Raw genomic sequence first — 15,647 nt, 5'->3', positions numbered from 1 at the left:
ATTACAAAATAATTCAAACAATGTCATAATATATTTCATACTATGAAAATACGCAGAAAATTAATATTATTGTGTCAAGTTAAGAATCACTTCATAACAAGTTTGTACGCTGACACATAATAACAAATATTTTACGAGTGTACACGTTGACATTTCTACTTGTTTTGACGTTTTGTTTTAAAGTCCTGCAAGTTAAAACATCTAAGAATAGTAGAATCTTCTTTTAAATCGAAAAGGCCACTTCAAAACACTTTAAACGAATACCTGCGGTATTTTGGGATGGTTTATGTTAGCGGCTACGACCGTTCAATGACTGTTCAACAATTGGCATCTTATGTGAAAAGCCGGGGTCCAATTGTCACAAATGGGCGAACACAAGAAATTATGCATTAAATGTGAGATTCTGGCTGTATTCCGACAAATGTTAGCCATGGTGGTCACGGAACACTTTACAATCGGAATGAGGTAACGTGGCACCTGGTCGCTCGGTACTCGGGCCTTGTTTCCATCGTGACACTACGGACGCTGGTCACCATAGCCAGCAAACCATTAGAAGATGGAACCCTGATTCCCCAACCAGAATTTTTCAACGGTATTCAATGACCGACGTACATCAAGACTGTCATTTACCATTACGTTTAGCATATTGGCCACAATATACGATCATACTGGAATGTTGACTAATGTTGATATATATTCAAACTTCAACATTATTTGCTATTAACATGTTTAATAATTATATTTAATGCAGTAAAATATCGAATTTAATTGTATTCGAGTATTATATTATTAATTTCAAGAAGTCTCTACAACAATTAAAAAAGAGAGTTGTTATAAATCACATCCTTTGAAGGTTGTTATGTTTGTTAATAGTACTCCTATTTTTTAAATAATTTGGGCTGTTTTATATTTTCTAGCCAGTGTAGGTTGAGATATTGTTCAATCAGCCAAAGGAAATACATCTTGTTTTTTTTGTTGTTGTTTTTTTTTCATTTTGACGTTCTCTGTGAGACTTAGCACACAAAAATACATATCTAATGGCAGTTTCATATTAATACAGCTACGGCCTGACGAAATATTTTTTATACAAAACGAAATCGTCAATTCTTCCTAATAAGGTCCCACAGGGCCTAATAATAGTAATAGCCACAAAGCCTAATATTTTCAGAATTAAGAGTTTGATAAACCAGGATATAAGTTCAAATCAAAATTATTTCCAAACATCAAAATAAATAACCTGTTCACCCATTTTTAAGTGTTTGTGGCTTTTAAACATAATTTCTGCCGTATCTATTTTCAGTAAAAAAACTTCTTCCAATATGGCATGACCAAAATACAAATAAACTTTGGAAAGAAAAGCTGTTTTCTAAAAGCGAAAATGAGATTAGTAAATCGATGCCTTTCACGATATTTGAAACAAGTCAAAATGAATTTCAATATTCTATTTTTATGAAGTTACGATTTACCGGTCAATATGCCCGATATTAAATTCGATTGATACAACAAAGATTATGTTAACAAAACATTCAATAATAAAATCGCTGATGTTAATACGACTGACCAGCTACCGAAAGAAACCGTGTCTAGTTCTGATGACACACAAGCAAACATCGAAGAGAAATGACAAGATTCTTTTTTCCCTTGTTGAAAATTACAAGTTCCCTCTCGAAAATATTGCCTTTACACTCTGGACGGAAGTGGTAAAATGTTTCGAGTGCACAAACACAAGTGTGATGCGCTACTCCGATAAAACAAAGCAATTTGGGAAATTAGGCTACAATACATTCGGAGGACAGTTTGTTCGTTTTATGAATGACTACAAATACAATGACTGTTAAATAACTGATAATGCTAATGAAGGTGTATACAGCTCCACTGAATCCACTATTGACTTTGCAGTACCAGACATGAGAGTTATTAGACATGTTACGCCATATGCTGTTCCGATTGACCTGTGCAATAGTAGAACACCTGGTATTTACCATGACATGATTAAATATATGGCAAAAATAATGAACGGAAAATCATGTTGTTTGACTTTCGACGGGAAAAAGATAAAGAGTGGTCTAACAGAAACTGGAGGCGATGCAGATATTCTAGGTTTTGGGAGAGGCGATTCGTTAATTGAGGGAAAAGAAGCCCATAACAAGTTTGCATCATCTGAAAGAAAACGTATATGCAGTGCCGAAAGATGCATTGCAAGATGTGTCGAGATATTTGAGATATGTAAGTAATCAGAAAGAAAAAAAATAATATGCAAAAGAAAAGATTATAGAAAGAAGTGGCGAAAGTGATTGGAGAAATGGAAACTTCGTTCTGGCAACAAATTCCATAATCGCTTTCATTCATGATATAGACAAGTTTCATGAAAGGAGCATTTCGCTGATTGAGGAAATGCCTAAGTGTATATCCTGTCTCAATAGCACTCAAGTCAGCGAGTCAGTAATTGATCAATCTTGATGAGAGCGATAGCTACAAGAACATCAAGGAAACTGATGAAAACTAGCATGCAACAAGCACGAGAGAAACAAAGTAAGTCCTGGATGGTTTGAAAACAGGAAACAGGCACTGGTAGCAAATTCTTCAGTGCATAAGGACTGGATCGATTGCAGAAACAGAAATAGCATTTTGACACCGTTGTCTGTGGCGTTCAGAAAAGGTCGCAAACCGAAAAACTAAGGAAGTTTTACATTACAGTTAATGAAATAAATGCGACGGCAACCCTCGTGGGTAAAGTAATGCCATAATTTTTTCCGGAACATGTTTCGAAGATGGTTACATAGAAATAGGTGACTATGACAGCAAACCATTCATGACTGTAACCTAACGGAAGTAGGCGAAGTACAATGTGTGTAACCGAGGAGTGGACACTAGCAGGCATTGCACTTACATATCCGATACAACAGGTCCACTAACAGCTGCCGACCCGGTTCCTGTTACAGTGTTTATCAGAGATTGAGGCACTGAATATGAATTCACTGATATGTCTTAGCTGGACTCCTGAACTTTCAACTGACGTGTTTCGAATAGAAAGAAACAAAGCCATATTCAGGAAGGCATACAACCTAGCAGAACATTTGTATAACGTACAAAGGCCAAGAAAACCAAGTAAACTGACAGAAAAAGCCAAACTGCTTAAGCGGGGCATTGAGGAGGAATGTTCTGATAAGAACTGTTGAGTTCATAGGACTGATCCGGTACATGCGGCATTACGAAAATGCTGTAAATGTTTTCATCAGTAAGACCTTTAGACTTCGCCTTGTTCAATACATGTTAAACAATCTGCACGAGTCCCATCAATCGTGCACAAATCGTTTTGAACATAGTTCAAGCAATGACCAACCTCTGTTCGCTGAAGATTGCTATCGATATTAAGAAATACTTTAAATCATATCAAATATTTATAGACTTGATAACTCAGAAGAAGAAGAATAAAACTAAATAAGGTGAATACAAGATATCGGTATAAATTCTGCATTCGTAAAAGTAAGCTATCTTATGATAAGTTGCAAACAAAGAAGTTAAATGAATCACAGATGAAATACAAATACTGGAATATGTTTAAAGGCTTTGTTAATATAAAAGCCAGCAAAATACCATTAGATACCTTTGAACGGTATTTAACTCCAATGACCCATTTTCGATAGATGAGGATGTAGTTGATCTCATAGATAGATATGAAAAAAATGCATCCAATGTAAAGTTCATGTGACTTTAATACACCAATAACCTCTGGTTGTTTGATAAAGTTTATTTTACAATTAAACACAAATGAAAGGGAAGGTCCCTGTATGTATATATTTGTTTTCATTCTTTGAAGGTCTGTTTTGTTACCGCATCTTTTTACTCTTTTTAGTAAGTTGTTTGAACTAGTGTATTTCCTAACGTGGTTTGGTGGGTTTATTATACTGAAACATTAAAATGAAAACATTTATAGGGAGATAACATTGATGAGTGCCTTTGGTTTCAGTTCAAATATGGGAACTGTGGACATCATTTTTTGTCTTACGTGGTATCATAATTCATATGTTACCCACGGTAAACGATTATATTGTGCTTTTAAAGACTACACAATGTTTGTATGTGTATTGTTAGAGAGCGTCTTTGATACAAACTCATTAACCTTGGAATTAGAGGTTAAATATTAAATATAATTAAAACAATGTATTATATTGTCAAGCCGAAGGTTAAACATAAAAATGTAAGGAGAATGGTTTAACTGTGTAGCGAATTTGGGCCGAGCGATACGTTGTTAAACTGTTGTCTGCCGCTTTTACAGGAAGGCGTAGGATTTTGCTATTGTACACGTTCACATTCATTTTGAATAGTTAGGAAACCCGCTATATTTCAATCATCTTAAAAGTTATTATTTCATTGGCAAAATACGTTTCGGAAGAATAGGAGGCGTAAGGAAATAGTAAGTAGTCATAAACAAATAGTATTTGGATTACTTATATATTTGTTATGCACTCAATGCTAAACTTTTAATATGGGGTATGAAATTAGTTTAGAGAGTGAATTTCTCAATAAAAACAACAGCTAATAATACAACTTGATCGTAAATTGAAATAAGATGGTTGAATAATAATAATCATGATGCGAACAGCGATTTATTATAATAATGTTGTTTTCTGAAAATATGAAAATATAAGGCGAAACCCCCTATGAAAAAGACTTAACGTTGAAAATGGACTATTCCAACTGGTTAGGACCGTCCAATGTGGTCACGTGATATCGTGGGTATAAATACAGCAAACCAGCGGGTTTTATACCGTCTCCGTGGCCTTGTGGTTAAGCGTCCGCCTACGGAGCGGGAGGTCGTGGGTTCGATCCCGGGCCGCGTCATACCGAAAGACGTTAAAAGCTGGTACAAGTAGCTCCCTTGCCTGGCGCTTGGCATTTAAAGGGTAGTGCTTGGGAAAATGGTGTACTCAGTACTGGTTCTACCCAGGAAAGTTGTATCCCGTGTATCGGTGCTTTACACCGAGCACGTTAAAGAACCAAGAGGTCTCTTCGCAAAGAGCTAGGGTATCGCACCCGGATATCTTGTATCTCACTCTGTTTCTTCAAGTCTTCCAATGTCTGGATTTGACTGCGAATTGCTGTCACTTCTATCTGATGTCACTTATGGCATTTAAGCACAATTTAAGTCGTGATGGCGTCACGGCGGGGTCAAGCCATAATGCAGCCAATGGGCGCGGGCAGACCTTGATAAACTCAAATAAACAAAACAAGTTTTATTCATTCTTGTGCTGGCTTCTGCGAGAGCAACAACTTGATAAGACAAGGTGTACTATATTTATTGTCTCTAATAGGGGTTAAACACTATTTGTCCTAGCGGCAAATATACATGTTAATTCCCTAGGGGTTTATACCGAACTATCTATATTTAATATAGATATAAGTATGGTATAAACTGTGAACCAGAGAGTATTAAATAGAAAAGCGCCTCCTTAACAATAGAAGTAATGAAAGTAAACTCAAAAGTCCTTACCGTACATTGATATAATACTATTAGAACAGTTTTTAAGTGGAAAGCTAGGGATATCGAAAAAGTAAGATAATTGAATATGTGCGTCTATGATAACTGTAAATATTCCAGTCTTTGTTGATTTATCATTGATTGAACGATAATTGTTTCACTATCCAATCATTTTAAATAATCATTAGTGCAAATTATTTGGCAAAGTAGCCAATGAGGAAAATCTTATATATAACAATTTGAAAGTTAGCCCCGGCACGTTATGTATTTTATGTGTACGACAAGGCGAAAGTTGGTCTCCCTTCCTGTTTGTCATGTTTTTAAATGATTTAGAAGTTCTTGTTTTATATACAAAGGCCTAGATGGCATAGAAGTTGATATGTTTAAAATATTTGTTTTAATTTTATATGGTGATGATAAAGTATATTTTGCTTATTCTAAAAATGAACTACAATTAAGTTAAAATGCTTCGTTTGAATATTGCTATAGATGGAAGTTTGTAATAAATACAACTAAAACTAAAATATGCTATTTTATAAAAATGGAAGATTAAGGAGGGATATGAAGTTTATCATAGACTTATAGATATATATATAAACTTTATTAAAATATATCCTAAATTATAAAGTCATTTATATGTATTGCAATAATGTTGATTATTATTATTGGTATGTAAGTTTTCGGTAATGTATGAAATTGCATAAACGTGTATAAACAAGTACACATCTTTTGTCCTTGCCGCGATTTACTATGATATTCGGCCTATATAAAATGTGGCGGATCTATTATGATTAAAGTCTTGATAATAGCATTTTTTTTCAAAGTTATACGATGCCGGTGGCAACCCATATTTGTTAAAAGTTTATATTAATAAGTTCGAAAACGTTTATAGTTGCGTACGAACACAAGGATGGGTATCCAAATGGTTCCCTACACAGCAAGGAACGAGGCAGGGCCAAGGCTGGAGTCAATTTTTGTATCTCCTCTACATGAATAATCTTATGCACACTATTGAGAAATCAAGGCACTCGTTGACTATATTAGAACCAGTGTAGGTAGTCCAACGCGTGCCGACGACATGTTACTACTCAGCAAAAATGGCCTGAGCGAACTAATGACCATTTGTTATTCTAATTCAATCAAAGGGCGATATCAGTATAATGTTAGTAAAACAAATGTAGTTGTATTTAACGAATCAACTTCGATGTTCACACGTAGTGAACGATCGTGGTGTTTAGGAACAGGCTGTGTAGAAGAAACAGTCAGTTACGTGCATCTCGGGGTACTATGCGACATTAGTATATGAACTTAAATAAGAGTATAGAAGATGCATGCAGTAAATTAAGAAAAACTTATTTCGGTATAACAGATTGCGGGGCATCAGATGACCAAAGTCTACACCCCTTAACCATGAAACATTTGTACGAAACGATGGTACTTCCAAAGGCTTTATACGGTTGCGAGGTCTGGAACAATATCTCAGTAACACAAATAAACTCCCTTAGTCGTGTCCATAAACAATGCATTAATTCGATTCAAGGATTTTCACGCGCGTGTAGATTAGACGTAGCACTAGGCTCTATTGGTATTTTATCTATTAACTACATAATAGACAAAAGAAAACTTTTGTTCTTCGGACAACTTTGCAAACTGAACCCCGCGAAAACAGTTGAACAAATATTTATATACAGACTTCTTGAATTACTTGAGAATCCAGGTCAATAAATAGGATTTTCCCCCGATTTATATCAAATATTGTGCTCATATAATATTTTGGTTTATGTAAATCAATATCTAGAAAATGGCATGTTTCCAGAAATGTGTACGTGGAAAAACATCGTTAAGAAATCTATTTATGGCGTTGCTAACGCAGATTATCAATCAAGGCTATTGAGTGAAGACAGTTTGCGTGATTTTCTGTCTATAAAGATATGTTATAAGAGCAACCACAATTTAAATATCGGTCCGTTGTGCTTGAAATGGAACTTTGTATATTTCAGATCATCGAATCAATCATGACAGGAAATGTTCTTATATACCGCGTGCAATGTTCATCGCATGGGTATTCAGCTTTGACCATATCAATTATGCTCGATGGCTTTCGATGCATATCAGAGACATGTACTCCCTGTCAGAAATGCACCCTGTCATCTACGAAGAGCTTGCCGCAGGAAAGTTACTTGCACACAAAACAAACTGTCCATTATCTGCAACGGCACTTAATCAAGCACAGGCAAATGTCAATGCGAAAGGTGATGGCTGGACTGTCGGCTTAACTGACAATCCATTTGCACTACAACGCTGGATGGTTATAGGCCCCGAAACATTTAACATGGTGGCAGTTTGAAGATGGCACCATTCATGGTTCAACTAAAAACTATGAGCCACAGCTGTTCAAACCTCATTTGCCAAGAAAGTGAAGGCTCTTGTTGAGGTCTTTGAAATTGCTTTTAAAAAGAACAGTGGTGACCTGTTTACACTGATAACAAAGCCCATTATGGACACTGAGGTACATATAATTGTAGAAAAGGCGTACACAGTAGACCAGGAGCACTATGATCTTTTTGTCAAAGAAAGGTTTGTTGATCAAACAACGTCATTTAATGACCCAATAATGAAAAACAAACGTCCAGGTTCCAACAATGAAGGAAGACTGTTTCCTGTTTTTCAAATTGTACATTGTATGCTAATCCAGGGAAGGACTTTTTGAAGAGTTTTTCACACACAAAAACCAGCCATAGCCTCCAGCACTCTTGAAAGGTTGGGCACTAAGATATGGAAACAAGGCAGACTTAATTGTAGAACTTGCAGCATTAGCGTGATCAGAAGACGCAAACCCGCAGGTTACTGCAAAGATACTCGGTGGTGCAGTAATAGTTAAAATTCTGCCTCCAAGATAACCCACAAACACTTGGAGACAATTCTAAAACAATATTAATGGCATACATTAACCAACAGCTGGAACATCCCAATAGGATTGATTATCGTGCTGGATGTTAACACCCAATTGGATATGGGGTAGGGTGGAGGTTTCCTCAAATATTCCAAGTAACTGTTAAAGTTTTCTTCGTGTTATAGAGAGCAAGACATAATTGTTTCACCTGTTGTTGGCAGAAGAGGCATTAGGCAGAGACCATTCAGATAAAAAAACAAGTCTTCAACACAAACAGGTACAACCTGCTTTCAGTACCAAGGTGATGAAATAAATTGCAGATTTGCAGATTTAACCATGCGCGCAAATGCCCACCAGAGTGGAACATCACTCTGGTCATGATTAAGACATACGACACTGATGTAGTCTTGAACATTTTGTCTTAACTAGCAAGCATTCCAATGACACATGAAGTATTGATATCATTTGGTAAAGGGATGTAATTTGCAGCACATACAATTACAACCACTTTGGGCCCACCACAAGAACCATCATTGACCTAATGTATGCGTTCACGAGAAGTGACGCAACGTCCGCTATTTCGGGCATCGGCAAGAAGAAAGCATGAACACGTTTGCATTCTAGTTACTCCTTGCTGCCCCTTCAAATATGCTTGTCAGCACAATTTAAGTTCTACAGAAGTATGTTGTTCTCTTGTACGACAAAACATGTCAACAAACTGGGGTAATTGAAGCAAGACATCATCTCTTTAAACATCAGTTTAGAGCATTTGAAAATATCCCTCCAACTCAGGCAGCCCTGAATCTGCATATACTACAAACAGCCTCACAGGCACACATGTCTGGGCCAACTAGTACAAACATTACCCATATAACAAGTGCTGTAAACTGGGGATGGCACCAAAGTGATGGTTCATGGACACAGAAATGGACAACAGTCAGGCACAAGACATGTGTAGTGTACTGATACACTGAATTTGTCGCAAGTCATGCAGTGGTGTGTGCAGATGCAGCAAGGCTAGCCATCAGTGCAAGGCCCTTTGTCGTTGTGAAAGCATTTGGTTCCAAGAGTAACTATCAATGGGTAGGTTTGATAGTGATATAAACCTTTATTCATGATGCTCATGTGAAAAGTAAATAAGGGACGAATGCCGTTTGTATGAAAACCCTTTGTATTCTATGTTTTCATACAATAATTTATAATGTCACTCGTATGGGACATGTATATTATTAATTCCACACTGTCATTTGCTGTGGTAGTACAAATCCTTTAATTGTTATAACACATTATACGTATGTGGGTTGATTTGTTGGCACAATTCAAATAGTCGTTTCTATTTTTACAACTGACAATGATTCACTGGTTGTATAGAATTGCCATCTCAAATAATATAAACGTTTTTTAAAAAGTCGGCCATTTCGGTGGCCATCTTTTGAAATGGCCATCATGGTCACCAGGGGGCGCTGCTGACTTGGGTCCATATCTAAAAATATTCAGTAGGGGGTGTTTTATATGTGTGCCATGCTTCATGCTTTGAACCTAAAGCGCACGATTTTGCCCATCAGAACAGCCACTGTATTCCAAATGATAACCTGAAGTTAAATTTTGAAACAAAGTGACGTCACTCGCTGAAACATTCCTAGCGGGCTAAAAACGGTTTCAAAGATAACACGAATCTGCATTTTTTATTAAATCAAAGGACTGCTTAGTTATGAAGGGACGCAATATTCAACTATATTTTTTATGAGGAATTCAACATCAAAAACCAGAAGGCAAGTACTCTTCAAATTATTGCCATTTATCCACGGTTTAAACAAGATTCAAGCCATTAATTGAGTCTATCTGCCCAACTAGCTGCTGGAAACATTTTAATTTGACGAATTTTTCTCTAAAAATCACCATAAAAATCGGGATGAGCAGTACTGTTTGCAATGACTATTTTACTTTGAAATAATATTATAATGACCATTTATACATTTTTCCTTAATTATAACCAGGAAATTCCTTTTATTGTTGTATTGTTGTTGTTGGAGGTCGAAACGATCACACGATGTCATTAAAGTTAAACTAATGAAGAAACGCGATTTGAATGGTTGACTTGAAGTCAATTTGGGAAGTATAAAATGCTTATCTGAAGCTGGATACTCAGTGTGGCGGATCTCTAGTCAAGTGGTAACACACTCCAGAGGTCGTAGGTTCGATTCCCACCGTTCCACTAAAATACTAATCGTCTTCCGGTAGGAGGGGGTGGGGGAGGAGGCTTAAATGATAGCCCAGAGTCAGCAAGAGCCTGAGACTGCGTCTAGTTAGGGTTCTCGAGATTCTAGATATTCTGCAAAGTGATTAAAATTAGTAAAATGAAATTGGGCCTGCGAACTGGTCAAGATTTGAGAGTCTGCTTTGCTTTCATTTTAGAAAATAAATACTTAACTACTAATAAATAAATATATACCAACAATAAAACTTGTTTTATCGGACGTGGTTGTTTTTGGCTTTATAAAATGTGGGTGAACAGTGGTGAATTAATATTACTTTAGTAAATCACAAGGGGTGTCAGATTCATTTAATGTTAAATGTGCTTACACATAAACCGTAACCAGAATTGCTGAGTCAACGGATAAAGGAGTTATTGTATTATATACACTACCCAAACACTACCATATGCAATGAGTTAGATTGCATTAGTTCCCTTTAATCATAAACGATTGCATGTATTGTTCATTAATAATAAACTGATTTTGCACAGTTTAATAGCTCTTGCTAATCGCATTTCTCAAATTAAACCTGTGCTCTAAACATTGTGGCTTTGCGCATTTCACACCAACCCCAAGGCAAATAACAGGAACAGCATTTGCTTTATTTGCAAGTTATAGTTATCCTGCCTGGTTGTATAGAGTTTCAATGCAATACCTCCAGTAGTTGCTGAGTCATTGACTAAAACGTTTTAACATGCATAATTTATAGTTTTAAACTCAAATAATGGAAGGGCAAAAAATATAGAACAAGCAGGATATAGTGATTACGCTTGGTTTATTTAGTAGGTTGGATGATTGGTAACACACCCCTGTATAAAGTTTCAATGCAAAACAAGTCGTTGATGAGATAGATATTGACTATATATGAGTTTCTACGATTGATAGTTGGAAACAACTGTAGTTTCATTCCAATACATGACGTCTATCGTGTAATGTTCAATATAACGTGGTAACATGCAAACCCTTAACCAGAATTTCGCAAGTAAATTAAGGGACAATATACACGGGAATAAAGGGACTTGAGACTCAATATAATTCATTACATAGTTACTGTGATATCAACCTTTGTGTGCTTAAATGTTAAACCATTTTTAAAATTGATTAATAAAGGGCAACAATTGCCATTATATGCAATACAGATTTATCGAACTTGAAAAAATAGTTAGGGTCAATAAAATTTACGTATGGCCAAGGGTAGCTGATTCTCTGATTTCCCTAAATTTGCCGCCGATGTGAACTATTAAAAAAATCTGTTTTTCAAAGGTTTTGAAGCAGACATTTTTCTTCGATAAAGGAAAAACATCATAAAATCAAAATAATACCGGTTAAGCAGTTTTAAATCATATTAGCAGTTGTGCGTTTGTGTGTTTATGTGCTAGGGTAATAGTTATTATAATGTAAGCAGACCCTTTGAGATTTCCCAGCGATATCAAGATATATGGTGTTTGGGTTCGTGAATCACTTCAAATGAGTATTATATCGCGTGGAACTAAGTCAATTGACTATAAAATATATAGGAATTTATTTAGTGATCTTTAACCATTAAGGATCCATCTCCAAATTTACAAAATATATGCTGTTTTACCATTTTTTGGCTCCATTTGTAGAACTATGATCTTTGATCGTTACAGCGTTTTAATACAAATTCTGGGGATTTTGGTATGTTTTGTGTAGCTATGGAAGGGCAGGGGTATCAACATGGACTCATAAGTACTTTTTGCATGATTTAGTGAAAACTCGTGCCTTTGATGCATTTTTTTTTTCAAATTTCAATTATTAGACAGCTAAAATATCTTAAGAAAGAATAAATATCAAAATATAGCATAACAAAAAAAAAAAAAAACAAAAACATGTAGTAACATAATTAGATACATATTATATAGGCGTGAAAATAAAAAAAATCTGTTCATTGGTTGAACATTAGGCACTGCATTTTTTTAATCCTGCCAAAGAAACAATATTTCTAGGACAAGTAGAGACGTAATTCCATGTTTTTACTGCAGTATATAAGAAGGCTTTAATTCCAAATTGATATCATATTTTTACATGACATATATCGTTATTGGTAGTGGATCTCAAAGAATATTATTTGTTAATGGCGAAGTGCACAATGTCTGGTAAATAAGGTGGCGTGTGCCCATGTAAGCTCTTGTGAACAAGGATTGCTGTGATATTTAAATCGGTTTTAGCCATTCTGGCGCTTGAAACAATGACGATTAGGTTTTCGAAGAAATTATTTACGCAAAACAGTAATACATTGTTGATTATATGAAAGAATTAAAAAAAAGAGCTTTTTTATCCCTAGATAGGTACTGGTTACGTTTCGATAATAGTGTAATGTTTGACTTTAGTTTATAATTTAATAGGTACTTCAATGGAAATGCCAAGAACCTTTTGATTTGCGATTTTTTTTTAATATGTGTGTTGTTTATTGATAATTTTATAACGTTTTAGGATGAAGAAGCATATTGTTGACTTTGCACTAGTCAACGACAGAATTAATATCGAATTGTAGTTGTGACTGCCTGCTGCATACAACTTTGAATCATCTGCATACAAGTCATTAAAGGAATGGTTAAGATGGGATGTAATATCATATATGGAAATTAGGAACAGGAGAGGGTCCAATGTTGATCCCTGCGGAGCGCCACAATTAACAAATTGACTCGAAGAGGACTTGTTAATACTCAATCCTATACATTGCTTGTGATTTGATAAGTAAGATATCATTACATAAAATTAGAGTTTCAAAAATTGTAAGGTAACAATTTTTTAAGAAAGCAGTTGCGATGAGCCTTTCTTAGACCTAAATATACGAGGACTAATTTTCCTGAATCGATGTTTTTGTCAAAGAGTCCATCAATCTGAGTAAAGCAGTTTGACATGAAACTTGGATCTGTGTACACGAAGAAGCTGTCACTGTTCTAAATATTCTTTCAAACGATTCGCAAAATGTCCTTCAAAAATCTTTGATATAGTAGGAAGAATTGAGATTGTCCTGTAATCGTTTGTGTCGACTACTCCTATAGTATATTAGAACCATAATCGATTGGAAATATATATGCTGATTTTAGACTCTCGGGAAAATTACCTCTAGAAATACTATCATCAATGATGTTCTTTACTCCATAAGTTGATATATACTTAATAAGAAAATACACATTCCCTAGTTTGCTGTCAAAGGTAGATTTTAGGATCGTGTTGAAAGAAGAGTCGTATTGTGTCTTCTGTTATAATTTGGAAACGTTTATGAAATTATCGATAAATGCATATCATTAAAATCGTTTATTAAATGTCCATCTTGATGTAGGTATGAGGGTAGTTTAAAAGAGTGCTGATAAGATGTGATTGATTTCATATTTTTCAATAGATATGTCGTTGACTCGTTTTATTTGATAGCATGATTATAAAAAAATATCCTTAACGTTTTTTCTTTACCTTTTTATTCTTTACGAGTTGTGTCAATTTGTATTCCTTGGTATTGTATTCAGTTTAGTTTCGCTAATACTTTTAAGTTAACCCATCTCTATCTTTAAGACTTTTATTGCTTATTTAATACCATCTGTGAACCAACCAGGAAGATTGATAGATTTTACTGGTTTTCATTAATTGGTGCATTCATATCATATTCTTGTATTATATTGAGAAGTGTATTTTAAGCGTTATTTAGATAATTTATTGATCCGACAGACTCTATTATCAACCTTATAAGCTCTGATTGGTATTCAATATTATGCTAACTAACTAAAATATGTATTTGAAAAACAAAAAACAAAAACACGTTTTGTTTGGTCCTTTAATAATGATGCTGTCGAAACAGTGAATAGTTTCTGTTATTTGGGTATAAAATTCAATTACAATGGAAGTTTTGTAAACGCAGTTAAAACGTTGAAAGATCAAGCTTTGAAGTCATATAATGACCTTGCTCCAATTTTTGTTAAGAGTTAAACTCGACGTTAAGACGAAACTGTTATTGTTCGACTCTATGATTGCTCCTATCTGTATGTATTAGTTGTGAGGTTTGGGGTATATATGATATGGAAGAGGTGGATAAATTCCACCTCAGATTTGGTAACAAATTCTTGGGGTTCGCTCTCAAACTTATAATGCTGCTGTACTTGGGGAGGTAGGAATATTTTTCATTAACTTTGTTAGGTAAAATCAGAGCACTAAAATTTTGGTGCAAGATCAAATCTTCCGCAAGCTCGCTTATACACTGTGTGGAACCGGACACCGGATATAGCTCAAAAAGTGATAAAACAGACAATTATGCAGTTGTTTTTCTTTACCAGAGGTAAGATCTTGCTGTGTTAACGCATATCTACCGTATCCACAAATGAAGCAAGTGTTTGAACTAAAACCTGAATGCTAAATTTGGCCTATAGTATACTTTTAAGTGCTTACGATTTAGCAGACCTCGAAAAATGTTTCTTCAAATCTGAGATGATTACCTCAAAGCTTACAGAATTTCGACAAGTATTGTTATTTTTAGGAAATATATCGATTAAATAAAAAATCTGAATCGAAGGATTTCACAAGCATAAGCTCAACTATTTTATTTTAAGAAATTGCAATGTAACTTTTAAACTGTTAAAGATATGCCCTTAGAAATGTTCACAGTACTGTACTGGGGATAACCGTATTATGTTCTGGGGATAGTTTCAAAGTTGAGAAATGTGTCCTGGTGATAACATGTAAAATGGGACAAAAATTGATAGTAACACTGTTAATATACAATATACATGTATGTCTATTTCGAACTTTCAAATGATCTGCAAAAAGTGAGAGTACAATTTGATAAGAAATTATTGAGCAAACTTTAGTTAACAATGAGTTTGATCCATGCTCTCCTAAATGAACGTATATATGCAAGCTGCTTAAATATCAGGTTGGTCACAATACATACTTTCTCACTGAAGTGGACGAGCAGAGACCACTATTCTGTTCTAAGTAATAGCAACATCGACCCAAGCTTAGAAAAAAGCTTCACGTTTTCCAATTTTGATCACAATATCTC

This window comes from Mya arenaria, chromosome 15 (assembly GCF_026914265.1).
Source record: "Mya arenaria isolate MELC-2E11 chromosome 15, ASM2691426v1".
In the NCBI taxonomy this organism is placed as follows: Eukaryota; Metazoa; Mollusca; class Bivalvia; order Myida; family Myidae; genus Mya; species Mya arenaria.
This window is presented reverse-complemented; position numbering follows the sequence as displayed.